This window comes from Mauremys reevesii, linkage group 18, assembly GCF_016161935.1.
Source record: "Mauremys reevesii isolate NIE-2019 linkage group 18, ASM1616193v1, whole genome shotgun sequence".
NCBI lineage: Eukaryota > Metazoa > Chordata > Testudines > Geoemydidae > Mauremys > Mauremys reevesii.
The window spans coordinates 23,420,374-23,438,190 of NC_052640.1; the positions used below are offsets into that span (position 1 = coordinate 23,420,374).

Consider the following 17,817-nt stretch of genomic DNA (forward strand, 5'->3'; position numbering starts at 1 on the left):
GAATCGACCTCCGATCCTCCAACCCCCCCGGCTCAGTCCCACAGATCTGGCCGATTAAGGTCGCTTAATGGAGCGCCGATCCTCCCCCTCCTCGGTCTCTGTGAGCCGCTGATTAGCCAGACGCAGATCCATTCCCCGCCCCATCGGTCTGAGCGTGCAGGCTGCGTAGTCGAGCGCCGATCTCCCGGCTAGCCCCAGTGACTGACCAGGCTGGAGAGCCGAGCGCCGATGCAGCCGAGCGATTGGCCGCGCCTGGCAGGAGCCGCACCTCGGGCAGCGGCAGCAGCGGGGTCCGTGGCAGGAAGCGGAGGGGACGGAGCGGGGCCCCGGGACGGACCCAGCCGCCGGACAGCGCCGAGCTACGGCGGCCTCACGGCCCCTGGTGCCAGGTGAGAGGGAGGCGCCGCTCCGCCCGCCCGGGCGCCCTGGCCACGACCGAGCTCGGGGAGGGGAAGCGGCTCGGGGCGGCCGCCGCCTCTCGCCCGCCGCGGCCCCGGGGAGCGGCGCGCTCCCAGCCGGGCAGGAGGCAGCCCGGGTCGGGACCCCGCGCGGGCAGCCCCCGGCCGTGCCCCGAGCCGCCGCCCGCAGGGCTGAGCCAGGGCAGCCCCGGGACGCAACCGGGAGGGAGCCCGGCCGCCCGGAGCGGGGCTGGGGCAGGAGCCGGCGGGCCCCGCCGCCGCCGAGCCCTGCGGGGGACCCCGGGCTGAGCCCCGGCGTAGCTCCAGTGGCCAGCCCCGGCCAGCCGGGACGCGCGTGTCTCTCAAGCCCCCGCCTGGGAAGCGACAGAGGCGGCCGTGCAGCCCCGCTGCGTGTCCGGTCTGTGCCCTGCTCCCCCGGGCGCGCTGCTGGGGAAGGCACGTGTCGTGCTTTGCTGAGGCTGAGCTACGCGTTCCCCCTCGGCGCTGTCACTGACTTTCCCTGCGAGGCGCGGGGCTGGGGAGGGGACGGGTCTTATCAGAAGAAACGACACTCAGGAAACGTCAAAGAAAATAATCTTCAGATACTAGTTCCTGCTGCTCCTGGGATGGTGGCGCGTTGTCCCTCATGCTCGTTCTTCGTGCCCCATGTAGTCACTAGCAGCACAGTGATGAAGTAGTGGCTGCCAGGAAAGTGACAGCAGGTAGGTGAGGTTAGCTGTTTATTAAAATCCAAGACAAGGATGACAGTGGTCCCATTCTTAGGGACGAAGACTTGTGTTGTGGATGAATGATGGGACTGGGGATCAGGAGATCTGGATGAATGATGGGACTGGGGATCAGGAGATCTGGGTCCAGGCTGTGACACTGTCTAGGCTGCTCTGTGACCTTAGGGAAGTCGCTTGTGTCTCAGGGGTGTTGTGAAGACTAATTCTTTGCTCTTTTTAAAAATAGCATAAGATCTATAAAATAATGATGCTTTAGAAATTCTCTCTCTCATATATATTTCAGAATGGTAGTCCACAAAGAAGAGACATTCACTTGGCTTTTTACTTAGCCTTTTTCTTAGCCTTTCCATTGTGTACATGGACAGAGTGGAAGTACAAGTCATTGCTGGTACTAAAGGAAAGGTGTTATGGGGAGAAAGAGCTCTTAAAGAATAAACACCCCTCCCCACTGTCAAATCCAATGTCACTTTAGATATAGTGTCTTTTGCAGAAGGTGTATCTCCAGTATGCTGTGGAGTTAAGTAATATAGTTAGGGTTAAAGGGTAACAGAGAAGGAGAGAAATTAAATAAACCCAAGGGAGATGGGTGTTTTCAGCTGAGATTTGAAGAGATGAGAGGCAGTGAGGCAGAGATACAGGAAAGCTGTGCAGTACTCTGTCTTGTATAATTCAGAAAATTATTGTTGCATATCCTTCCTTCCTCAGCTGGTTCTCTCTCAATGATGTCATGTTTGGGTAATAGGTAGCAGCCGCTCTAGCTTTTCAGACATCACAGCCTTTTGGTGCTGACCACATCTGAAGTGACAGGATTCTGTTTGTATTTTTCTTAACTAAACAAAGCATCTTCCAGTGTCCACAAATCAAAAAATAATCTACAGCACTTAGGGTTTGTTACAAAATTTGGTCAAAAGTCTGTATTTCTAGACAACCCCACCACCACCATGCAAATTTCAGTGGCAGAAAACACTGCAGAACCTTGATTACCCAGTCTTCAGGGACACCTGAAAGTATTGGGTAATTGGGATAGCTGACTTAGCAGACTTTCAGTTGTGCACCCATGGTCTCTTAACCTGTATGTAGCCTTCCAAACTTCGTGGCCAGATACCATGCTTATGCCCCTGTAAGCATACATACTTGCATACCTACTTTCTTGTTAAAAGAACCCTGGGCAGTGCCCATAGATATCAGCTAGCCTTGAGGAAGTTGTGGAGCTTTTGCATGTAGGTCTTTATATGGTGAACTGTCCTCAGCTCATATGTCTTGCTCAGGAACTCCACAGATGGGGTTATTTCAAGTGGAGGAGCAGATGCCTGAGGTGGAAAGTGTGGGTGAAGAGCTGGAGCAGCAGTGGGTGAAACCATTAACTAAGTTACACTGACCTGAAAACTGAGGTCATGACCAGGTTTTGGATAAATGAAGTGCAGATTGTGAAGGTTTTACTTTATATCAAATATTTCCATGTGTTGTTGCTAAATGATCATTTGAATAACTTTATATTATAAATATTGACCTAATGACATTCAAGTGAAGGCGGGGAGCTTCATTGTCATACTAGTTGTCTTTGAATGGAATAGAAATTAACTACACTTCATTCAATGAAATCTTAAATCTTCCCTGTGTGAGAGAAGGAAGCAAAGTACAGAAGGCATTTAATGTAACTGCTGCTGACTAAACTAGCGTGACTGGTGGTGGTTGCATGGGTGTGAGGATGAGGGGAAGGAATAGGGAGGAGGGAACAATGTGTTTTGCAAGTGGGTTACTAGCTCTTTGGTATTGGGAGGAATATGGAGAAATAATTGAATTTAGGGTCCCGTGTTGCAGTTGTTTTACATGGAAATGCCTTTGAAAACATTGGGAGATTTTCACGTGGAATAACTACAGAATCTGATCCTATTTAGGAAAGATTTCACTTTTTTTTTAAGTCAGTGGACAACTCCATTTTGCTTGCGGTCAGGCATACCAGTTGGTGTTACCATTCTCTTTATAGTAATCTTTGTGTATACCTAGCAGCTTCTACCTGAGGCTTTATCAGTGGCAATTAAGCTTCTAAATAACCCTGACGGGTACAATGAGTATAAGCCCAATTTTACAGATAAGGAAACTGAGGTATAGAGAGATTAAGTGACCAGCCCAAGAAGTCAGTGGTGAAGCTGGGAATAAAACCCAGTTTTACATCTGAACCACTAAACCATCCTCTTCCTCCCCTCTCAAATTTTTTATTTATCTGTGGTAGCCAGTTGATACACTACTCTGAAAACTCAGTGGCTTAATGCAGAAAGTATTTGAAATTGGTAGGTAGGAATATTTGTTGTAGTTTTTTCTTTTTAGACTAAAATCTGTTACTAGGTTTCTGGTCCTTCACAGTGCTTGGTACGGTACACACATGGAAAAATGCCAGGAGCTTCAGTAAACTGGTCATATTTGCCTTACTGTTTTCTTCATAGTTGTACCTTGCTTAGCCAGTAATGAATTGTTCTGCAAATCAAATATGTAATTTCCTGTGGGGCTCAGTCCTAAGAGAAACTCGCCGCCTTCTCAGCATCAGGACCTTAGTGCACAAAATAGCGCTCATGTGGCTGTCCACTTAGACAGAATATGGCAATTCCTGTTTGTTACATCTCTGTGGTATTGTGAGTTAAAGGGACACTGCGAAGTTAAATAACATCTTTTAAAAAGAGACCTTTTTCTTTACCTGAGTTATAAATAAGCATCCTCTGTTCTTAAAAAAAGAAAGATGTTTAATAATCTAATTTACTTTTAATTATGTGGCAGTGGCTGGAAGGTCCTTTAAGGGAGCTTTGCTTGACACCCCCTCTTGTAGCTAATTAGTTGCCTTCCAGGTGGTGAGCTAAGACCAGCAAGCAGCAGTTGGTTGTGAGATCTACAGGGAGCAAGTAGGCTCCTGTGGGAGTTCCTAGGTCTTTTAGGTCAGGGGAAAGACACTTGTTTACATGTGGCTCCAGGCAGATGGCCTGGGGTGTGAGACCTGTGGGAACTATAGAGGTTCTTGCAGGAGACCCTGGGTCAGAGGAAAGGGTATATTTCATATGTGAAATTTATGATGAACTCTCTTATTTGGAGAAATAAAACTCAGGCCCTGAAGGAAGGGATCAAAATCATGTGGCTGCTTAGTGCTCTTGGATGCATTAGCTAGTGAGTTGGCACACTAGCTGACAATAGGCTGTTGGCTTACTTTTTACATTTCTGGTAACATGGACCGTGAAAATAGGCTAGTCAGTTTGTCAATTTCTGATTTATTTCACTTCTGGGTTCCCCTGTTTCCAAAAAGAGTACTACGCCAGTGTTTGGGTTGCGGACATTGCAGGGGGATGATTTGTTTTAAAAACGTATTTCTATTTGATTTTAATTTAACATAAATATATTATTAGTTTTAAATGTTTTGTAAGTTTACTTTCATAGAAACTAAATTTGGGGCAAATTTGATCCGTGATAGCTTTTTAAGGGAGAGCTACAGTATCCATTATAAACGCATATAATTCAAAGGGTCCAAAACTTGCCAACAAGAATTTTAGTAGTTGAGTAAAAGTGAAAGTTTAATATATAAGATACTCGGGAAGTAGGGATTTTATGTAACCAAATTTCAGATGCTTGCGTAGCGTTTTTAATAGGCATATTAAAAAAAACTAAAACTATAAAAAACCACCAGCAAGAAGAGATTTTATTTTGCATTATAACATTTTCAAATGACTTCCTTATTTAAAGGCCATTGATTAAAAGAGAATGAATTGGTTGCTTTTGGCTCAGTGCTAGGTGATGATAATTGTTAAATTGTCCCATGTGTCTGTTTGCTAATTAGGTTTTTTTTGCAAGGTACTATAATGTGCCATCCCCACAAGTCTTTTTATCACAGACAAATTATTCCAGAAGAACTGTTTTAATTTACTAGGTAAAACATGTCAAAATATTGATAAATCTACAGACCTGTAGTCACCTGGGTGTAAAGAAAAACCCTGTCCCGTTATATTCTTGTTCAGGGAATGCACTTTTTGCCTTTCAGTTTAATAATCTGCCAAAAGATGTGCTTCGGGAGCAGCCAAAGCACAGCCTGTGAGGTTCTACAGTGTAGTCCACAGCACTTCAAACAGGATGGAGTATTGCATGCTGGGAACTAGTCTCTGTGAGTCTCAGTTCCTTATTAAAAATGAGGATAGCTGCAGTTGGCTCTAATGCCTACTAATTGGGTTTGGCCCTCAACTTCCTGACAAATTCTCAATGTGTTCTGCAATAGATCAGAGTTTGCCTCTGAGCTTGTCTACACTTAATGCTTCAGCAGCACAGCTGCACCGTTGTATGGATTCAGTGTAGACATTATCTATGTTGGTGGAAGGCGGTTTTCCTGTTGGCATAGGTAATCCACCTTCCTGAGGCCTGGTCTACACTGGGGGTGTGTGTGTCGATGTAAGATACGCAACTTCAGCTACGGGAATAGCACAGCTGAAGTCGACGTATCTTATTTTGACTTACCTCCCGTCCTCACGGCGTGGGATCGACTCTGCTACTGCCGCTTGCCCTGTTGGAGTTCCGGAGTCAATGGGAGTGCATTCGGGGATCGATATATTGTGTCTAGATGAGACATGATATATCGATCCCCGATAAATCGATTGCTACCTGCCAATCCGGCGGGTAGTCTGGACGTACTCTGAGAGGCGGTAGCTAGGCTGACAGAAGAATTCTTCTGTTGACCTAGTGCTGTCTACCACCAGGCTAGGTCAGAGTAGCTGTATCTCTCAGGGGGTCTGTTTGGTTTTTTTCCCCACCTCTGAAAGAGAGAGAGAGAGCTATGCGGATGTAAAATCCTAATGCAGAGCAGGCCTCTGTTATAGTTAGCTAAGATACTGGCACAGCCCTTACTGAAAGCTAGTTTACACCAGAAGCTCTACAGCAGAGCAGCTTCACTGATGCAGCTGTGTCACTGTAGTGCGGCTGGTGAAGATGCTCTAAGCTGAGCAGAGAGAGCTCGCTCATTGACTTAATTATTCCACCTCTGCAAAAGGTGATAACTATATTGGTGGGAGAAGCTCCACACTGTCTACACCGGTGTGTAGGGGTAGGTTGGTGTAATTTATGTCACTCAGAGGTGTGGATTGTTCACACCCCAGAACGATGTAAGTTATACTGAAGTTAGTGGTAGTGTAGACAAGCCCTGAGTCTTCTTCTAAACCTCATTTCACACTATTAATTTTATACAAAGAATATTACTCTTAAAGCGTGAACTATACACCTCTGCCATATGCTTCATTTTTACTTCCTCATTTTGTGTGTGTGTGTGTGGCAGGAGAATAACAGCTTTTGCTTTCAGGATGAGGATGCCATGATTATTGCTTTGACCTTTGATCCTATGTTGGGGTGGGGTTTTGTGTGTGTTTGTTTTTTTAAGATGGGATAGAGCGTTTCTGAGCTTGAGAGTTCTTCTGGCTTTATCAGAGAGAGATGAGTTAAAATATTAGTGTTCTTAGTCTTGTAGCTGGGCTATCCTTTTCAATTCTCCCTCCATGTCAGGAAGTGGTTAGTTATTTGACTTGTAGAGGTTGGAAAATACCAGGTTTAATACAGAGCTTACACAACAAGTTTGTCCGACTGGTTAATAACAGAAGCACTTTATGTTGTTGAACAGGTAATAGCTTGGCGTTAATGGATTACTTTTTTCCCCACCCTTTCTGTTTATTTGGTCAAAATGGATCCTGGTTTCATTCAGTTTTAGAGGAACAAATAGCTGTGTGAGAACATGCAGCTAAATGCCTTACTCCTTACCCAAAAATCCATTTGTACCCAAAGGAATTCTCATATTTTGTTCACTATATTGACTTCAGGTCTGTCTTTTCTGCACAGCAGTAGTAGAGTTAGCCACATATGGGCCATCCAGGCTTAATAAAGCAAAGTTAAAGGAAGTGTAGGTCATCCAGAAATATTAACTTTGGAGGCTGGATGGCTTTAGTACTTGGGATACTGAAGTTAACTTTGACCTGCAGTCCTTGCACCTTGTGCTGTGATTGCATGTTGCTTCACGTCTCCCAGTAGAGTTGGATTGGAGAACAAGGAATGCCTTGAAGGAGGGTGAGGATGTTGATTTCATTGGGTGGCATTCTTAATTCTGAATTGGTCTGACCAAAACTGATACAGTGCAAGAGGGCCACTGTGCTGGTGGATGTGCATCTTTGAGAAGAGAGATGTAAAACTGCTTGTGGTCATTAAAAATCTCATAACACTTTTCATAAGAGTAGAGGTGTTAACTCCAGAGTCGTGGCCAAATTCTAGCTAAGAGAATTACATTCTGCCTACCTAAATTCCCCTTCAGCTTCAGATGCCTGTTTTTTTTCCCCATTACTTCTCCAAGTATTGTATAGAGGTAGGCAGCTGCCATGTTCCACCCCAGAGTGGCTGCATTTCAGCACTTGTTGGAGTTAACCTCGTATATAGTGTGTATGTGTTCAAGTACGCACAGTACTTGCGGATGAAAGGTGTTGTATAAGTGCCAGACATCATTCTGCTCCTAGCATGATGTCTTTTTTTTAATTACATAAAGACTACTTGAAATAGAAGAACATACACCTGATATTTTGTGTGTAGTGATTCTGATTCTGGTTCTCTTGGAGAGATGCATATACTATGCTGACTTTTTTAGAATAAATCATTTTCTTCTAAATAAAAGTGATCTGTAATCCTATCACTGAGAATCTGGCAAATAAAATTCAGGAGGCTTATTTGGGGGCTGCCCCAGTTGTTTCTAGTGCTTTTTAAGCTAGATTGATGAGAACATAGTCACAGATGAGTCATGTTGTTTTTTCTTCCCTGTAATGGAATATATGCTAGTACGTAGCATATGGTACTGCTGAACTATGCTAAACACGCAGAGCCCTGATTTGATGTTATACAGTGAAATGGAATTTGGGTTTTTTAGCCTGAGCTTAAGGTGAAAGCTTTAGTAGATTGTCTTTGCTGCTGGTCTGTTTATCAGATACAAGACATTCTGGTAGCGAATTCTACATATGGCTGTTTCCATTTCAGGGAGCTTTTTCCCATTACTTACTTGAATATATGAAGTTTTTTTTAATGTGCGGTTCCTAGCGAAATGGGGCCCTACTCCATGGCTGGAGCTCGTAGCTGTTACTGCAAGATAAATACTTATTCCCCATTGTGTCTGGGTTTAAATAATCAATTATAATCTTGTTTTGCATTTAGACTTTATTTTTCTGAAGAGTTTGATCCTCATTGATTGGTAACCATTTAAACATGGTGATTTGCAACTAAATATAGCCTGTACACCAAATTTGGTATGTCTATTTGCTCACCGGAAGGATATATCCCATGTAGATTTATCTAAGTGGTTACATAGCTTAACTTACATTTATTCAGATTCTAAATGTTTATATATTTTTATTATGGTAGAAGATGGTGAATGATACATTTCTCATTTACTAGAACAGTGGTTTTCACCCTGTGATTTGCAGACCCCAGGGGGTCCTCATACTATGTCTAAGATTTCCAAAGGGGTCCGTCCTTCATTCAAAATTTTGTAGGGGTCTGCAAATGAAAAAAAGATTGAAAACCACTCTACTAGAAGATTAATATTTTGCTTATGATTTTGTCAAGCTGCATTTGGATGGAAATTGGAATTCAGTTGAAATGCACAGAAGCAATTTAAATCTTTCTTAGTTAAAAAAAATTACATTAAATGTGCAGGATGCATAACAAAAAAAAAGTTTATCAAAACGTGTTACATTTAAAACTGATTTGCCAAACAAAGGAAGTATTTATCTGTAGTTAGTGAAATGATTTTTTTCTGGTCACCATGTCCTTCAAGATTTTAGAAAGAATAGATCTCACCCCTTCTCACCTTGTTTTTTGTCTTAGATTGGAAGAGGAAAACGAGTTTTCTTGTTTTTAAAGCATCCAGTCAGTTTCTCAGCTCTGAATGACCTAGCCATTGAACTGAACTAGCTGAATAAACTGAAGAAAGTATTCTCTCCGCACCTGCATCAGAGACTACTGCTGTCAAAAGCTGGTTAACACTTCAGCACACTCTGACTCCCGGTGTTTAGCCAGTGGCTTCCAGCAGTTCAGTGATTTCCCTTTCTTTAAAACTTTGGCAACAAACACATACTGTTTGAATATTACTTTATTTAATGTAAACGATCTTAATAGATTTTACCAAATTTAGGCCTTAACATTGGTTGTGATAATTATACATTTAATTTTAAATGTTTTAATATTTTTACATTTTTTTATTTAATTTCAATAAAAATTAGGGCTGCCAATTAATTGCAGTTAACTCACGCAATTAACTAAAAAAAAATTAATCATGATAAAAAAATTATTGTCAGTTTTAATTGCACTGTTAAACAAGAGAATACCAATTGAAATTTATTAAATATTTTGGATGTTTTTCTACATTTTCATATAAATTGTATTCTGTGTTGTAATTGAAATCGAAGTGTATATTATTTTTTATTACAAATATTTGCACTGTGAAAATGATTAACAGAAGAAATAGTATTTGTCAGTTCACCTCATACAAGTACTGTATTTCTTTGTCCTGAAAGTGCAGCTTACAAATGTAGATTTTTTTTATTACATAACTGCACTCAAAAACAAAACAATGTAAAACTTCAGAGGCTACAAATCCACTCAGTCCTACTTCTTCTGCAGCCAATCGCCAAGTTTGTTTACATTTGCAGGTGATAATGCTGCCCTCTTCTTATTTACAGTGTCACCTGAAAGTGAGAACAAGCATTCACATGGCACTGTTGTAACTGGCATTGCAAGGTATTTAGGTGCCAGATATGCTAAACATTTGTATGCCCCTTCATGCTTTGGCCACCATTCCAGAGGACATGCTTCCATGCTGATGACACTCGTTACAAAAAAATGCGTTAATTAAATTTGTGACTGAACCCCTTGGGGGAGAATTGGACGTCCCCTGCTCTGTTTTACCCACATTCTGCCATATATTTCATGTTATGCAGTCTCAGATGATGACCCAGCACATGTTCATTTTAAGAACACTTTCACTGCAGATTTGACAAAATGCAAAGATGGTACCAATGTGAGGTTTGTAGAGATAACTACAGCACTCGACCCAAGATTTAAGGATCTGAAGTGTCTTCCAAAATCTGAGAGGGACGAGGTAGGGAGCATGCTTTCAGAAGTCTTAAAAGAGCAACACTCCAATGCGGAAACCATAGAACCTGAACCACCAAAAAAGAAAATCAGCATTCTGCTGGTGGCATCTGACTCCGATAATGAAAATGAACGTGTCGGTCTTCACTGCTTTGGATGATTTTCAAGCAGAACCTGTCATCAACATGTCCCCTGGAATGGTGGGTGAAGCATGCGCATCTGGCAAGTAAATATCTTGCAACGCTGGCTACAACAGTGCCATGAGAATGCCTATTCTCACTTTCAGGTGACGTAAACAAGAAGTGGGCAGCATTATCTCCTGCAAATGTAAACAAACTTGTTTGTCTGAGTGATTGGCTGAACGAGAAGTAGGACTGAGTGGACTTGCAAGGTCTAAAATTTTACATTGTCTTATTTTTGAACGCAGTATTTTTGTACATAATTCTATATTTGTATGTTCAACTTTCGTGATAAAGAGATTGCATTACAGTACTTGTATTAGGTGAATTAAAAATACTATTTCTTTTGTCTTTTTACAGTGCAAACACTTGTAATAAAAAATAAAGTGAGCACTGTACACTTTGTATTCTGTGTTATAATTGAAATCAATATGTTTGAAAATGTAGAAAACATCCAAAAATATTTAAATAAATGGTATTCTGTTAGTGCTGACAACTTAGGGCACATCTTCACTGGCATCTAATAGATATAGATGTTTAGCCTCCATATGAGATTAATTTGGTGGGTCATAGGGGTGGTCTACACTACTGCTCAAGTCGATGTAACTTACATCGCTATGGGGTGTGAAAAAGACACCTTCCTATAGACTTGCCCTTAGTTCCACCTCCCATGTCACAAACTCACCACTATACTTTCCCTTACACTGTAAGATCTCAGAGGGTTGAGACTGTCTTACTATGTGTCTGTACAGTGCCTAGCACGATGAGGCCCTAATCTCAGTTGGATCTTCTAACAACATCTCTAGCATCAAGGGCCAAAATTGCCTTACTCACTGTAAAACTGTGAGTATTGGCAACACTGAGAGGTCATTCTACTGTGTCAAAGGGTTGGGGAGAGGTTTTTGTATTATAACAAAGGATTGTGTACTCCCCACTGCACCAAATTAAGCTAGGTACTAATTCAGTGATTTGAGGCTTGTCTACATGGCCCCCTGGTTTGGACAGTGCTGGTGAATTGCAGCTCATGCTGGTGTGCTGCACTGGGACTGTTCCATGCGATTGGCAGCAGGCACAAACTGAAAGGTACCTTGGTTACATTAATGCAGTCCTGTTTGAAGAGTTCATTAACATGAACTTTGTCTACACTGCCGCAGTCAGTCGACCTACATTACGCAACTCATAGAGTCATAGAATATCAGAGTTGGAAGGGACCTGAGGAGGTCATCTAGTCGAACCCCCTGCTCAAAGCAGGACCAATCCCCAGACAGATTTTTGCCCTCAAGGATTGAACTCACAACCCTGGGTTTAGCAGGCCAATGCTCAAACCACTGAGCTATCCCTCCCACTCTATCTACGTGAATAACATAGCTGGAGTCGACATACCTTAGGTCGAGTTACTGCGGGGTCTGCACTGCGGGGGGTCGACGGGAGAAAATCTCCCATCGATTTACCGTACTCTTCTCGTCGGGGATAGAGTACAGGGGTCGACTGGAGAGCGATCTGCAGTTGATTTGGCGGGTCTTTACTAGACTCGCTAAATTGGCCGCCGGTGGATCGATCTCAGAACATCGATCCTTGCTATAGTGTAGACCTGCCCTAGGTACCTTTTTAGTTCTTGCCAGCAGTGTCCAGATGGGGCAGTTGCAGTGCAGCATTTCGGTGTGTGCTGCAATTCACACCCCATTAATCCGCCTTGTGCCGTAGTGTAGAGATAATCCATGATTCTTTGCCTCCACAATCCCCTGAATATTTTAAGGAATTCATACTTGTATTGTGGGGCAGTGTTACTGCTTATTGCTGATTTACTGGATCCCAAGCAGCCAGGGCAGTCGGACCATAAATTGCCTAATTGCAGAAAACCAGACACCATTGCCTTGCCCCCCACTCACTCCACCCTCCCTCTCTCTGTTGCTCACTCTCCCCCATACTCGCTATTTTTTATCCAGCTGCGGCAGCAGGTTGGTGTATGGGAGGGGCTGGGGGCTCCCGCTGGGGGGTACGGGCTCTGGGGTGGGGCCAGGATGAGGGGTTTGGGGTGCAGGAGGGGGCTCTGGGCTGGGGTAGGGGGTTGGGGCACAGGAGGGGTTTTAGGGTGTGGGTTCCAGGCAGCACTTACGTCAGGTGGCTCCCAGAAAGCAGCCGGCATGTCCCTCTGGCTCCTAGGCGGAGATGCGGCCAGGGGGCTCCTCACCACACGCTGCTCCTGCCCACAGGCACTGCCCTTGCAGCTCCCATTGACTGTGGTTTCCAGCCAATGGGAGTTGTGGAACCAGCTCTTGGGGCGGGGGCAGCACATGGAGCCTCCATGGCCACCTCTACACCTAGGAGCCGGCGGGACATGCCGTCCGCTTCCCAGGAGCTGCGCGGAGCTGGGTAAAGAGCCTGCCTGTGCCACCAAGCAGACTTTTAACGGCCCGGCCAGCGGGTGTTCTGGTCGAAAACGGGACACCTAGCAACCCTACCTGCTACCAGTTGCACAGCTTGCATCAGACCTAGGGCTGCAAAATGACACTTGCTCTATTTGTGCTTATGGTCCGCTCTGTTTGCGCACTTAGGTCTCAGGAAGCAGTGTCTCCAAACCCCATTGATAAAACCAGATCTTTGTAAAGAGAGTCCTGTGGCTAATGATAGGACTGGAATCCAGGAGATCTACATTCTCTCCCTGCTCTTGCCGTAGATCAGCTCTGTGCCCTTGGGTAATTCACTTGCTGGCTTTCTGTCTCCCTTTCCCCCATCTGTAAAAGGGGATAAAACATGTCTCCCTCACAGGATGTGGAAGCCTAATTACTATTGATAAAGTACCTTAAGATCCTTGGATAGAAGGTGCAAAAGGAATACACAAGGTGGTATATGGTGATGAAGGCACAAATAGTGGTAAAACTGGTTAATCCTTGGTTATCCTTAATTTTTTAATGAATGGGTTAATAAATGCTGGGATGAAAGCTCTTTGGGGCTTTCCCTTCCAGTTACCCTGGGTTGATGCTGGCACACTGCTGGAGCACTTGAGCTCTTTATTTCTGCATGCGGGTCATGTTCTGGCCTTCTCCGGGAATTTTGGCAACTCTAGCGTGGTGAGGGTTACTTAGTCTGCCACTAGTGAGCCCTTAGCACAGGGGTGGGCAAACTTTTTGGCCCGAGGGCCACAGTGGGGTTGCGAAACGGTATGGTGGGATGAGTAGGGAAGGCTGTGCCTCCCCAAACAGGCTGGCCCCCATCAGAACCCCCGACCCATCCAACCCCCCTGCTCCTTGTCCCCTGACTGCCCCCCCAACCGCCATTCAGCTCGGTTTAATGAGAATAAACTAGCCAGTTTCACTTTCCATTTCTCATGCATTAGCTCAGGGCTGCAGCATTTGGGTTGTGAACACTTCAGGGGAAGGTTTAAATCCAAACAAACATTTGTGTTAGGTTTTTTAAATCTTTGCTCCAGAATCAAATTTTGAGGCCTTTAGCTATCTGACACAGACCATTCTGAATTCCAGTGTCAAGCTTCCAACTGTACATCATAAACAATAAGAGTGTTTTGTAGTGATTGACAAATATTTAAGTGTCAGCAGCGTACTTGGTGTTGTACACCACACACAGGAAGACACGTCCCTGCCTCAAGGAGCTTACGGTCTATATATTTGGATTGTGTCCTTTACAGATTTGTTTTCACTTGTGTTGCAGAACATGAACCTCTGGATAATGACTGGGTAAGGATAGAAAGCAAACAAAACCAGTTTCATTTTATTTCAAGTCTTGCAATATTTAGTAGGGTTTTTTTTTTTTAAAGCCCCAGATTTGGAGGCATGTGATTAGGTGAGAATCTCAGCTTTTACTATTACTTTCTGGCCCTCAGAGTTGCGGGACAAAGCTTAAAATGTGACCCAAATGTAGTCAAAAGGTGCAGAAACAGGATGACAAGAAACAGAGCCCACAGGATGTTAAACTTTTTAAAAAATCTTGTGATTTCTAAACTCATTGCAATTTTGGGAGGCCTGTCTCAGGATTTTGAACACTTTTTGGTTGGCAATACTGTAAAACATTTTCAGGCATTTCTAAGCACACTTGGTTTTCAAAGCCATTCAGGGAGTTTATGTGGTGGGATGTGTAAAGTATAAAACGCCTTTAATTAAAGAACATTTGGCTTCCAGTGGCAAAGCCGCCTCATCCAAAGAACATTTGCAGCTGTTGTCAGTGAACTTGTGGGTTAAAATCTCCAGGGTGTATACAGAGGAAGTTAGAACACTTTCATATTTATGATCTCTGAAATTGACTTCCCGGTTGCCTTAATTTAAGCTTTTGGCTTCTTTGTTTAAGCTTATGAATGCTAAAGGACATGTAATAAAGTTTAACTGGACCACTGAATGTCTGATGAAACATATGATTCTGTATCCTGCAATTTTGTATTCCTGGAACTCAACAGATTATATAGAAACTGGTCAGACAGTGTATGTGAAAAGTGATCACTTATTTCGTTGGTGCCTGGCAGCAGGAACTTCATGGTGCTGACTGCTAGCTATATTAGTAGAAGGGGGTGTAAAGGTGTGTGCTAGCTATATTAGTAGAAGGAGGTGTAAAGGAAGAACATACCTCCCACTGGCAAAGGATTAAATGAAAGAACTAAACTATTGCACAGTTTAGACTTAGTGCAACAGATGGCTTTCCTTCCTTCTCTTCCCTTTCTGTCACCAGTAGTCTTGTTCAGGTTGGACAGAGATGCTTTCATTAAGGCAGGGATTCAGAACCTGGTGTTCACACTTTGCCCAATTAAAAAAGCCAGACTGAAAATTTGCCAGGAGCCCAAAGGCTCCATTTTTTGGTAAATGAGGCAGATTTCAGTTACCGTTATCTTGAATTGTGAGGTGTGTCCTGTCTAGGCTTCAGGGCCCAGTGGGTGGTGCTCCATTTTCCTCTGGATCAATGATCTATTACTTAGTAGGACCTATATTATTCTTCTGTACTTATACTGCCCTCATCACCATAGTATCTGAGCACCTTCCAGTACTACATAGTGTGTGACTATGTGTCATAATGATTCATTCTCTCTCCTCCTGACCCAAGCAGGAGAGTTGTGTGTGTAGCATTGTGGGTTTTTGAATACATACATACATGCTGCTATCTGTGTGTGTTAGAGAAGGCAGATCAGAGAAGTACACCTTGCATTTGGAGCGGAAGGTGGTGGGGTTTGTGATAGTCTTTAGTTCCATGGTGAGTTTATCCTGCTGTCTTGGACCAGTTCCTGAGAAAGCACCGTCTCCTGCTCCTGCTTTATCCTTATGGCATCCTTGCTTTGCACCCTGTGTTCCAGATGAGGGTGGGACCCCTGCCGTAATGTTCTGATGCAGTGTCTTCCTTTGTACATACATGCAGGTGCAGTTTGGCTTCAGGATATTCTGTTCCTTCTTTAGAGACATGAAATCTCAATGCACATGGCTTATCATCAAATCCGGTCAGTGGAGATAGAATTGTCTGTGTAAGTAGAGCAGCTGAGTGAGGCTTCCCAAGTCAGCATTTGTATTAGGAAGAGTTTAAATACAACATCTGGGTGGCGTAAAATAAACCCCACATATTTCACCCTTCCTGTTTTCTTTGATCAATTAAAATGTCTTGAAATAAAAAGTAAAACTGCAGGTGAGTGAGTCAGAGTTCGATCCCTTGATACCAAAGGTTGATTTTATGTCGCTCCTGAAGAGTGACTTGAAATTCTAGGCAGGACTTTGTGGCATGTTAGCACCAAGTTGAGCTTCTGATGTTGCAATGAAGAAGGAAGTGTGTGGGGGAGAAATGAAGCATTTCTGCCCAGCTACATAAGGTGGGAATTGCAGCTGGCTGGTTATTTTTAGCTCCTACAGTTATCTCACTGTGAGCGTGAATCTTTCTTTGTGGTCGAAGAGGCTTTGCGTGGATGGGGGTGGCTGTTGACTGCTCTTACAGGTTCTTTTCATGCCGGCCGGATTTTGTTCATATAGTTTTTGATCCTGTGAGGTACTGAGGGCTTCCTGTGAGTGAGGGCTATTCCAAGAAACGTCACAGGGATATTCACCAAAGAAGAATTAACATTTTCCACTCATTAGGAGAATTGGATGTGATTTCTGTCTCCTCGCTCTGTGCAGAGACACATAACATAATGTGGTTTTGATACCCACATGGGTGCGTAGAGGAGGTGAAAGGTAAAGGCACTGGTCTCCATCAGTTCCTGTTTGTTTCTCTCTTTGGCAGAGTGGCTTAAGACTTTAAGTTCATTTTAGTTGATTGGCATGAGAAGAGAGGCATAGACTGTTTCCATTTTAAGTTCTGCAACATGAGAAATGCCCCTTCCAATATTGCTTTCACCGCAGTAGCTGAGCTTTCTGGAATCAGTCAGTCTGTTGCAATGCACTGGCCTAGAAAACTCCACAGCCTGATAACTTTTCCTCTGCTATCAGAACACTGACTGAATAAAATGTTCTAACCATTTTGTTTCAGGGTCATTAGTCTTGAAGAGGCATCATTCAGAATTGCAAATTTTCTAAACACGGTGCAATTTATCTTTGTCCCCCAAAACTTGGAGGTGGGGTGGGAGGAAGGAGCCTTGTGTTTGCTACATTTTAGTAGCCATGAGCATAGTGGTAGCATTAGTAATCTCTCTTTATTGTATAAACAAAACACAATGTTTATGGAAAGATGCTCTGCAGATGGACTCCTTCTGTCCTCAGAATAGGTATAGCACAGGCAGCATTCATACAGCATTGCAGCAGTTGTGGATCCCTGCCAGCATGTCTTGGTGTTGACCTGCTGATAGTGAAAGGGTAGTTGTCTCATTGGCCTCTGCTGAGCCTGCCAACAGTGCAAATTGTGGTGTTGGTTTTTGTGAGGGGAATACCTGCCCTTGGGAAAAGGATTGAAACCACCAACTCACTTCACAAGGCCTAGCAAACAGCTGTCAGACTAAAGACTCTGAGCCTCTGCTGACCTGTCACAACAGCTTTTAAAAACAGTGATGATCTGAATAGATAGGAAGCTGAAGGGGGGGTGGGGGAGTTCACACCAGTGTCATTTCAAAAGTGAAAGAGTTGAGTTTAGAGGTGGCTTAAGATAAGCTTTTACTAAGCAGTGAGAGGAACTGACTTGGCAGGAAAGGCCAGTTTGTGGTAATGGGCATATACTCCCTGTCCACACTTGGGTTCAAACCATGCTTTCTGAGCCAGTTTTTGTATGTTTTAAACTCTCAGGCTGACTCCCTTTGGCTGGCTGTGGAGGGAGCAAAACCACTGCTAAACCAAGTCTGATAACTTCTAGCCCAGAGCAGGGCTTCCTGTCATCACAACAAGTCTAGCGTGAATAGCAGCAGTGCAAGTTCCCCAAGCCATCCCATGCCAAAGTGCCTCACCC

At 43.8% G+C, this 17,817-nt stretch overlaps 1 protein-coding gene across 2 annotated transcripts in view; it reads left to right on the forward strand.

The window, feature by feature from the left end:
• The first annotated feature begins 215 nt into the window (after positions 1 to 215).
• The window catches only part of TAOK3 (TAO kinase 3), a 143,794-nt gene continuing 126,192 nt past the window's right edge, over positions 216 to 17,817 (forward strand). Inside the window, exon 1 of one of the 2 annotated variants that reach the window (XM_039504738.1) lies at positions 216 to 389. The gene's annotated coding sequence lies outside the window, so the exon portion shown is untranslated. Of the gene's footprint in view, positions 390 to 1,007; positions 1,121 to 17,817 lie in introns of those variants that run through there. The other variant, XM_039504739.1, reaches the window with a different exon arrangement.